Raw genomic sequence first — 10,837 nt, 5'->3', positions numbered from 1 at the left:
ATAATTCGTACTATTGTTAGGCTTATCGTCATACGCTTGTCGCCTTCAAATTAATTCCTTTTAAAATCTGCTGAAATTCGGGCAGCATCTCCTCTATTTATATCCCTAGCTCAAAATCACAATACCAACAACTAACAACAATAACAACAACAACACTAACATCAACAACATCATCATCTATACCAAAATACTCCATAAAAAATTCCACACGATGTTTATTCGATTTCTCAACAACTAATTCATTATATGACTATTTAATAGCTCTATCTCCATAAATAAACCTAAATCAATATCAATAAGGAGAGATTCTTACCTTGTTCTTACTAGAACAGCAATATCTTCAATATTCACCTTGAATCCAAGCAAGATCCACCGCAATGCGATACTATAATCACAACTATACACTACCCGAGCCTCGATTGATACTCCGCTACTCAAAATCACTCAAATCCCTAAATTTTTATGACACAAATATCCCTATATATGTGCTCAGAACTTTTTGGGAAATAAATTGGGGGAAAAATGAGGGTTTTGACCCTTATATAGTTTGTTGAAGTTGGTGGAAACCGACTTAAAAATTGCTTTGCGCGTTCGTGCAGCCTTGGGGCGCGATCGCGCAGAGTTTCTCAGTGCTTCTCTGCGCGTTCACGCCACTCCCAGGTGCATTCACACAGGGCTAATCCTTGCTCTGGTAGTCTGTCTTAAAATGGTCATAACATTTGGTTCCGATGTCGGATCGATGCGCGGTTTGTTGCGTTGGAAACTAGACTTTCTGAACTTCAATTTAGGCTTTTGTTTCACTTCAAAACTCCTGATATACTAGGAGATATTCCTCTCTCAATATAGACCAAAATTGTCGTATGAACCTTGCCCATCTTTTCTCCAAAGCTCCAACAAACTTTATTTCCTTAATTCCCTTGTTCGGCAATCCTTCCATGATCTATTACATGAACTTAAACCTTCATAATCATAAGATAGGTGCATATGGTCTTATATGTCCTAGAAAATAACTCTAGTGTCTACAGTTGGATAGCTAACACCTAACGAATCTCAACGTACAAAACTACGAGATGTAACATTCCTCCCTCTTTAGAAACATTCGTCCTCGAATGTTAAACTCTTAGAAATTCTACAAAATTTTTGCCAGAGTTTGTCATGCCCCAAATTGGCTAACTGAAGAAGCTCATGAGCCAACTCCCTTTTTCCAGCCCGCATGTATGCTAAACTGCCCATAGATTTGCGGCTGAGGGCATCTGTTACGACATTCGCCTTCCCTGGGTGGTACAAAATATCAACATCATAATCTTTCAGTAACTCTAACCACCGTCTCTGCCGTAAGTTTAGCTCATTCTACTTGAAGATGTACTGAAGACTCTTATGATCTGTATAGATGTCAACATGAACGCTATAAGTAATGTCTCTAGATTTTAAGTGCATAAATCACGGTTGCTAACTCTAGGTCGTGAGTCGGGTAGATCTTCTCGTGCTTCCTGAGCTGTCTAGAAGCGTAAGCAATCACATTGTCGTGCTATATCAATACCAGGGGCGGATCTACATGTTTTCGAGTGTGTTCACCCGAACCCTCGATAAAAAATTACAGGGTATATATAGGGTAAATTTTCTGTGTTTATGTGCATATATTAACTTCTGAACACCCTCGCCACTGATCAATACACAACCCAATCCGACCTTCGAAGTGTCACAATAGACAGCATAACCCTCGGATCCCTCTGGAAGTGCCAGAACTGGTGTTGAATTCAACCTATCTTTCAATTCTTGAAAACTCCGCTCGCAAGCATCTATCCATTGGAACTTGGCTGCCTTCTGAGTCAACTTCGTCAATGGGGCAGAAAGAGAAGAGAAACCCTCTACAAATCTCCTGTAATACCCTGCTAACCCAGAAAACTACGAACCTCTATCGGCGTCGTGGGTCGAGGCCAAGTCTTCACAGCCTCTATCTTCTGAGTATCCACTTTGATGCTCATCTCTAAAACAATATGCCCTAGGAAAGCCACAGAGTTTAGCCAGAATTCACATTTGGAGAATTTCACATACAACTTCTGGTCCTAAAGGACTTTGAGTACCGAACGCAAATGATCTGCATGCTCAGTCTCTGATCGAGAATAAACTAGAATATCCTCTATAAACACAATCACAAACAGATCTAGAAAGGATCTAAATACACGATTCATCAGGTCCATGAATACAGCTGGAGCATTAGTCAGCCCGAAAGACATAACAAGGAACTCAAAATGACCATATCTAGTCCTAAATGCTGTCTTCGGAATGTCTTTCCCTATGATCCTGACCTGGTGATAACCTGACCTCGAGTCTATCTTCGAAAAATATCTAGCACCCTGCAGTTGATCAAATAAATCATCTATCCTCGGAAGTAGATACTTATCCTTAACTGCATATAGTCGATACACATCCTTAGCGAACCATCCTTCTTTCTTACGAACAATACTGGGGCTCCCCATGGTGACATACTAGGTCTAATAAAGCCCTTCTCCAATAGATCCTTCAGCTTCTTCAACTCAGTAGGGGCCATCCTATAAGGGGGGATGGATATCGACTGAGTAACCAGTAGTACATCTATAGCGAAGTCAATTTCTCGCTCTGGTGAGAGGCCTGGAAGCTCGTCTGGGAACACATTCGGGAACTCATTAACTACAGGAATGGACTGAAGAGTTAGCGGTTTTGCTTCTGTATTCTGGACTTGAACTATATGATAGACTCAAGAAATCATCTTCTTCGCCTTGAGATAGGAAATAAACCTACCTCTCGGTGAAGCCGTATTACCTTTCCATTCCGGAGAGCGGTTCTCCTAAAGTGGAGATGTGACGGTCTTCGTCCAACACCCAAACGTAGAAAGGATCTAAATACACGATTCATCGGGTCCGTGAATACCCATTACACCCGAAAGACATAACAAGGAACTCACATATAGCATAAATAATGTCTTTCCAATCCATCCCCATAACGACCTCGAGTCTATCTTCGAAAAATATCTAGCACCATCCAAATAAATCATCTATCCTCGGAAGTAGATACTTATCCTTAACTCGCCTATAGTCGATACACAAGACCACAAACAACTACGATGCGGGGCTCCGTGGTGACGTACTAGGTCTAATAAAGCCATTCTCCAAATCCTTCGAAGCATTTTCTAGCCATCCTATAATGGATATCGGCCCAGTAACCGATCATCTATAGCGAAGTCAATTTCTCGCTGTAGAGGCACATAACACATTCGCTCACTCAAATGGACTAAAGAGCTAGCGATTTTTGCTTCTCAGCGCTTGAACTATATGATAGACTTCATCTTCTTCGCCTTGAGATAGGTGAAAGGGACCTACCTCTCGGTGAAATGTATTACCTTTCCATTCCGGGGGAACTGGGTTCTCCGGGAAGTGGAATGTGACGATCTTCGTCCACACCCTAGCATAAATAGAGCTAACCAATCCAATAATGACGTCAAAGTCGACCATTATATGAAGACCACAAACAACTCGTCAACCATGATAAATCTTCCTAGCAATAACAGGTTCACCAACAGGTGTAGACACATAAAATGGCTCACTCAACAATTTTGGCGCTATATCGAACTTTCCCGCAATAAGTGGAGTGGCATAGGATAAATTGGACGGATCTGTCAATGCGTAAACGTTATATGCCCCCGTCAACACATCACGGCGTCCGGCGAGGACTCCTCCCCCACGACCCTCGGTTCGAGCCTACCCTCCCCCGCCTCTCGACTCTCCGAGGCCCGCGCCCGAGCGGACGTACGGATGTTGATGATCCCGCTATAGAACCCGTCCGGGCCACGCCTGGCATACCAAAGAGGTCTCTCTTGCGGACGATCCCTCATGAAATGATGCGGGGCTCGCCATAAGTATAACAAGCCCTCGACCCATACCGCATAACCACTCGCGGGTACCTTTCTGCCGCAAGCACACCGCCTTTGTGGTAGTGATCTAGCCTGTCCCGGACCCCTTTGCTGCTGTGACTAGGACGTACGGGAACTCTCACCTGGTCCAGAGGGAATATAATACCCTGATCTGTACCCCTGAGACTGAGACAATAGTGGCCTAAATGGCCTATCCCGGTACTGGGTCTGAAACTCCCCCTACTATCACCCTGCTGACCAATAGTCCTAGCCCTCTTATGATGCTCCCTCTCTATCCTTTCAGTTTCCTGCCACTGACGTCTACGATCCTCGCGGCTTCTCGTGCGAATGCACAGGATACGAAAAGGTCCATATTGTCATTCACCGCCGCGGTGGTACAAGCCTCGGCTCATAATCGGGGCGCAAACCCGCTGAATCTATGAATCAATCCTGGCCCTCAATGAATCAAAGAAGGATGGAGCATATCTGGCAAAGAAATCAAATTGGAGGCAATAATCACGAACACTGGAGCTACCTTGCTGGACAAGCAAGAACTGATCTACCCTCGCCTCTCGTATCTCCAATGGTAAATAATGATCAAGAAAGGCCTCTGAAAACTCAGACGAACACGCTGGAGGTGCCTCAGGACCTCTGGCATGCTCCCACCTCTCATACCATAAGGGCGCTATATCACAAAGTGTGAAAGCCGCTAACTCTGCTGCCTCGGTCTCGGTAGCATGCATGACCCTGAAAATATGTTGAAGCTTATCAACGAAGTTGCGGATCCTCATACCGCTTAACCCCCGAGTCTCCGAGGTCGATGCTAAGAACTCACGAACCCTCGAACTCGTTGGACCTATCGGTGGGCCCCATTTCTAGCGAGTGCTCTCGCCTGTCTATGTTGTCACAAGTTCGAGTCAATAAGTGCACCACCTTCCCAAGATCTGGTCCGTCGGTGCGAGAGGGCACGAGGTATCGCTCCCTCGAAGCTCCTCGCGGTGGAGTCGTCGATGATCACGGGGTGAGGGTCTCACCCCAGCCCTCGACCGGGCCTCGTCACCGGGTGTGCCCTCGTTCCCTTCACCGATACCGCCGAATCACCTCCGACTAGCTACGGCCTTCTTAGTCACCCCAGATGGCCGTGTACAAATATGGAAAGGTAAGTTTAATTCGGATCTCCTATGACTTGGCTCTACGGACGATTCGGATCGAAAGAAAGGTAACTAATTCCTAAATGCCACGTAGCTTCATTTTGTTTATATGATGTGGTGCACAACACATCTATAAATAAGACTCTACTAGACACGGCTTGTAGACCCCCTAGGACAGACCCGCTCTGATACCAAGTTTGTCATCGCCCAAATCTGGAGTGGCGTGATCGGCACTCGATGCCAAACTAGGCTTGAGCGAACCACTCTAAATCCAAAACTCTGGAGAAGTAACCCCCAACTTAAACCGATAAGGCCTACACATACGTACAATGCCAACAAATGGTCGGCCGAGGCCGCAATCATATATATATATATATATATATATATATATAAATATATATATAAATACCGGCTATCTTATCCGCACTGGGCACACACACCCAAAAATATATATGTACACAACTGAGCAAGCCAACGAGGCTGCTATGATCGTACAAGCCAACAATATCCAAACAGACATATACAAGCCGACAAGGCTATCACACAGACACACTATATATAGGACTCGTCTACAAGCCTCTAGGGAATGTGTGACTGTACTATACAATCTGTAATAAAAAGGGAGAGACTTCAAGGACCTGGCAACTCCGAACAAAAAGGGAGCTCACCGATCAGCTGATATCAAATCCTGCCTCCTGGGGAGGTCTATCAATATGTCTATTTATACTTACAGGCATGAATGCAGCGCCCCCCGGCAAAAAGGACGTCAGTAAGGAACAATGTACTGAGTATGTAAGGCAAACGCTAACTGAAACTGAACTGAAAATAATACAATCTGGAGGCCAAAGAATTCTCAGAATATCCCTCTGATCTGTCTCAAATGAAATGCAATACAATGATATCATATGTCTCACTGACCAAGTTGCTAGGCAACTGTAAATCTCACCGACTCGTCGGTCGGCAAATCTCTCCGACCAAGTGTCAGGCTAAATAAAATATCTCACTGACCAATCGACCAAGCTAAATAAAATGTCTCACTGACCAAGTGGCCATGCTAAATAAAATGTCTCATTGACCAAGTGGCCATGTAACACTCCGAAATTTTTAAACTAACATTTGAATTTTCGATTGACCATATCTTGATAGTAAGGGTATATTTTACTTCTCACTTTCTGAACGTGAATTTGATGATATTTGGAACTTGCTTGAAGTGTTATGGTGTAGTTATGTAAACTATCCCTACTATTATTATCTTAGTAAATTAAGAAATGGAATAGATATTTAATATTTTGGGCAGCCACCCTTTCATATTTATCCAAACATAAAAGTTTGGTCAACCACCTTTTCTTTCATCCTTATCCAAGGAATATATAATATCTTTTGGGCTCATATCTCTCCACCTCCTCAAATTTTATGTTCTCTAGGAAAAGAAGACCCAAAATTTCTCTCCTATCATCAAATTCTCCCATTAAATCACCAATAAGACTTGTTTTGGTTGAGCCTCAAGCTACTCTACACTATTGAGGTAAGTTTACCAAACCCGTTTTTGAACTGGACAGTTGCTAGTATTTGTAGCATATTTCCTTGTAAGAAATTTCATTTTAAGTGATCCAAGATGATCTGGAAAGCTATTTCATAGATCTACAACTTTTGTTCAGGCTCCAAAACCTAGTTTTGCTTGTATTTACTCGAAAAGGGGTGATGAAGTACGGGAAGGTCATTGCCGCCGTATCTGTTTTACAAACCCTCCATGTACTATTGATAGTATTTTGAGCATATATTTTTATACGAAATTGATATTGGGGTGATTTAAATTTCTATGGAATCCCAATACATATATCTACAGCTTTCATTAAGACCACAAAGTCTATTTTTGCCGTTTACCTCTTTGAAACTGAGCCACAATACAAGACAGTAGTACTGTCCAGAATTGTTGTTTTGATAGTTCAAGGTGATTTTCACTGATATCATGTTTAGTTTTGATGTGATTAAACCATTGAACTTAAATAGATATTTGATTGTGTATTTAAGGTATATATATACTCTTGTCCAAGCTAAGGGAACTTGGCTAAGGAAGTCGACATATTTATTTGATCGTTGCTTTGGAGATTTATAACTTCTTGATGTTTGTTTGAGCTTTAGAAGCACTAAAGCTCCAAGTTTTGCACCTAAACTTGAATTTTTCTTTCAATTTATTTTGTTTGAGATATTGTGAGAAGCTTTGATCTTGGTGAAATAATATCTACTTTAAATTGTTGTCATATTGATTTTGTTGCTACTTTGATAGTTTACTTTCTTTATTGGTTGAGAAAGAATATCTTGAGACACTTAAATATGATAAAATTATTATTGAGACTATAATTTTGTGATTGGGTTATAAGTATGTTTTAGGAGTTAGGGTTTGCACCCAAAATTGGGGGTCTTACTTGAAATTCGAAATTAGGTGAATCCTTGAGTTAATTTAGTAATTAGTTATTTGGTTTTGATTACCTAGTGCTTAATTTGATATTTTAGTTTAGTAATGAGTCAAATGGATCAATAACCAAAAAAACTTGTTCAAATAGGAATTTGAAGTTGAAGGTTCATTATTTTAGATATGTGAAGTATTTTTGTAAGACGACTTAATTCTCCCACACATACGGATTGCTTGAGCATTATAGCATTCTTGTCAGGACATTGTCCTTCTTGTGATAGTGACCTTGTCACTTAAAATGACATACCTCATGGTATTGTTAGGATCTTTCCCATCTTGACTTTGGATTTACATTTCATCTTGATGATGGACTTTTGTCCATTTTCCAGTATGAGTGGAAAGCCACGTTCAACATGGCTCTTGATTCTCTTAATTATTAGGTGACGACCCTTCTTGATTTTGGATCTTTCCCATCTTGACTTTGGATTTACATTTCGTCTTGATGATGGACTTTTGTCCATTTTCGAGTATGAGTGGAAAGCCACTTTCAACATGGTTCACTATTCTCTTGATTATTGGGTGACGACCCTTCTTGATTTGGACTTAAGTCCTTCTTGTTATTTGATTATGCTTGATATGATGGCATGACGTATGTGTTGGGCGAAATTAACCAACTTAATGGCTTTCTCGAATTAGCTTGGGAAGCTTTCTTGACACTAGAGATATGAATATTGTTATTTGGAACTAATTCTTGGGTTGATAGTTGATTCTCTTGAATATCGTATATAGCTTCCTTTGATAAGTCTATTCCTTGAATTTAGTTCTTGGACTCATTTTTGATACGTAGCTTACTACTAAATTAACAAATTGAATGACGTTTCATGAATTAGCTTCGAAAGCATTTTTGACACTTGGTATTTGGAATGTTAGTATCTTGAACTACCTTATGGGTTGGTGGTTCTCTTGAAATGTCGTACATTGATTAAGTACTTGATGATAAATCGGATAAGCTTATGTCTTGAATTTACTTCTCGCACTCATATTTGATACATAGCTCACTATTTAATTAACTAATTGGTGGACCTTTTTGGATTAGCTTTGGAAAGCTTCTTGACATTTGAGATTTTGAATATTGATATATTGAACTACTTTGTTATTTGATATTTGATTCTCTTGAAACAATTGTACGTTCATTAAGTACTCGATGGTGATTTTGATAAGCTCATTTCTAGAATTTATTTTTGTACTCCTTACATAGCTTACTTTTTGATATGAAATGATAGTTAAGTTTATGTGTCACTAAGCTTTATGCTTAGCGATAGTTTGTTACTACGTAGGTGATGTACCAGGGAGACTTGAGGATAGCCATTTGAAGTAGACTCTTCGGAATCCTACATGAAGATCACATTTTCATAAGCATGTTTATTTTGTGCATTTTTGGGACTTGTACATGATCCATGGGCTACACTTAGATATGCACTTTTGAACTAAATTTGGGTCATGATGTTAATGTTTTGCAACTTGATTTTAATGAATGATTTGACTATTTTCGGTGTGTCCAAGCCCAAGTCTTGTAATATTTTAAATTTAGTACTTATGTTGAACTTGGGAAACTTAACTAGTTGTATTTGAGATTGGAAGCTGAATTCATGCTTGGTATGAGCCTTGGATGTTGTAGCATGAAAATATTTCTCTACTACGTGTTTGATGAAATCTAAAGTGTTGATTTAACTCAAAATAGGTGTTTTCCATTTTTATGATTGGATATTTCTATGTTTTTAGGTCCTACTATGTTGAGATGTTGTATTTTGAAACTTGTTCGCATGGGCCTATTTCCGCTACTAAATTATTGTGAATATCTTATTAAATAAATTTCTTCTGAAGTTGTAAGTATGAAAGTTGCTTTTGTTTCATAAGTGGCAACCTCCCAAAGGGGGTGCTACAGGCCAGGCTAAATAAAATATCTCACTGACCGAGTGGCCAGGCTAAATAAAATATATGTATATCATGTATGTGCTAAAAAAAATATCGATGCTGTAACATGTCTCTTCTGTCTCTCTATGAACTCAAGCACATAGGAAGGGAATATAGCCCCTCAGAAAGAATAACAGAACACTCGGAAATCATGCAACAATATGACAAGCTCTACTTAGACAAATCTCTGGTCACAAGGTTATTACGCTCTTACCTTATATGGAATCATGCCAAGAAAAGAAGGAACAGTCTTAACATGCCTTTTGGGTCTCTTACTACTTGACGCTTATCCTTCCAAGCTCGTGAATCTACATTCAAGAGAATTCGTATTATTGTTAGGCTTATCGCCATACGCTTGTCTTAAGCCTTCAAATTAATTCCTTTTAGAATTTACTGAAATTCAGGCAGCATCTCCCCTGTTTATATCCCTAGCCCGAAATCACAATAGCAACAACCAACAACAACAACTACAACAACACTAACATCAACAACATCATCATCAATACCAAAATACCATAAACATCCCACACGATTTTTATTCGATTTCTCCGTGCGTTATACGACCATTTAATAGCTCTATCTCCGTAAATAAACCTAAATCAATATCAATAAGCGAGATTCGTACCTTGTTCTTACTACAAAAACAATATCTTCAATATTCACCTTGAATCCAAGCCAAGATCCACCGCAATACGATACTATAATCACAACTATATGCTACTCGAGCCCTCGAAATAGTTTACTCAAACACTCCAATCCCTCAATTATGACACAAATACCCCTATATATATCCCGAGGTTTTTGGGAAATAAATTGGGGGGGGGGGGGAATGAGGGTTTTAGTGTGTTCCATCGACTTAAAAATTTTATAGTTGCTTCGCTCGCTTGTGGCGTGATACTAAATTTATTAATGGTATAACGCGGACGTAGTTAAATATAGTAACCCAACGACGTTGGGGTCAGTCGAACGCGCAGAATATGGTGTGAAAAGTTTACTAAACAAGTATTATACTAATCTTGCGTCCCGGTGTATTCCAAAAGGGTTTTTATAGTTGTTTTGGTTTTGTGGACTAATTTAAAGTGACTAAAATTTTAAAGTTGTAAATATAAGGGTAAAAAGAACCAAGGTTGTGTCCCCGTCGAAAAGTGTATGATCATGGTATCGATCTTGATATACTTCTAATGGATCGTGCTTGTATGGATGTACTTAACCTCTATGTGAATCAACTATTTCCCAATAAGAAAAGATTATTTTTTTATGCTTTTTCCAAAGATAAGAAAGTATGCATAAATAACGTTAATTATGCCAAGTATATTCTTCTTATTCCTAAGTGAATTTATTAAACAAGGTTTAAAGCCCCGAGTTCTTGTTATTTGCCTTTTCCTAACCCTTCTATTTTTTTCCCAAATT

The sequence above is a fragment of the Lycium ferocissimum genome, chromosome 12, assembly GCF_029784015.1.
Source record: "Lycium ferocissimum isolate CSIRO_LF1 chromosome 12, AGI_CSIRO_Lferr_CH_V1, whole genome shotgun sequence".
NCBI lineage: Eukaryota > Viridiplantae > Streptophyta > Magnoliopsida > Solanales > Solanaceae > Lycium > Lycium ferocissimum.
The sequence above is the reverse complement of the archived record's forward strand: the minus strand, read 5'-3'. Positions refer to the sequence as shown.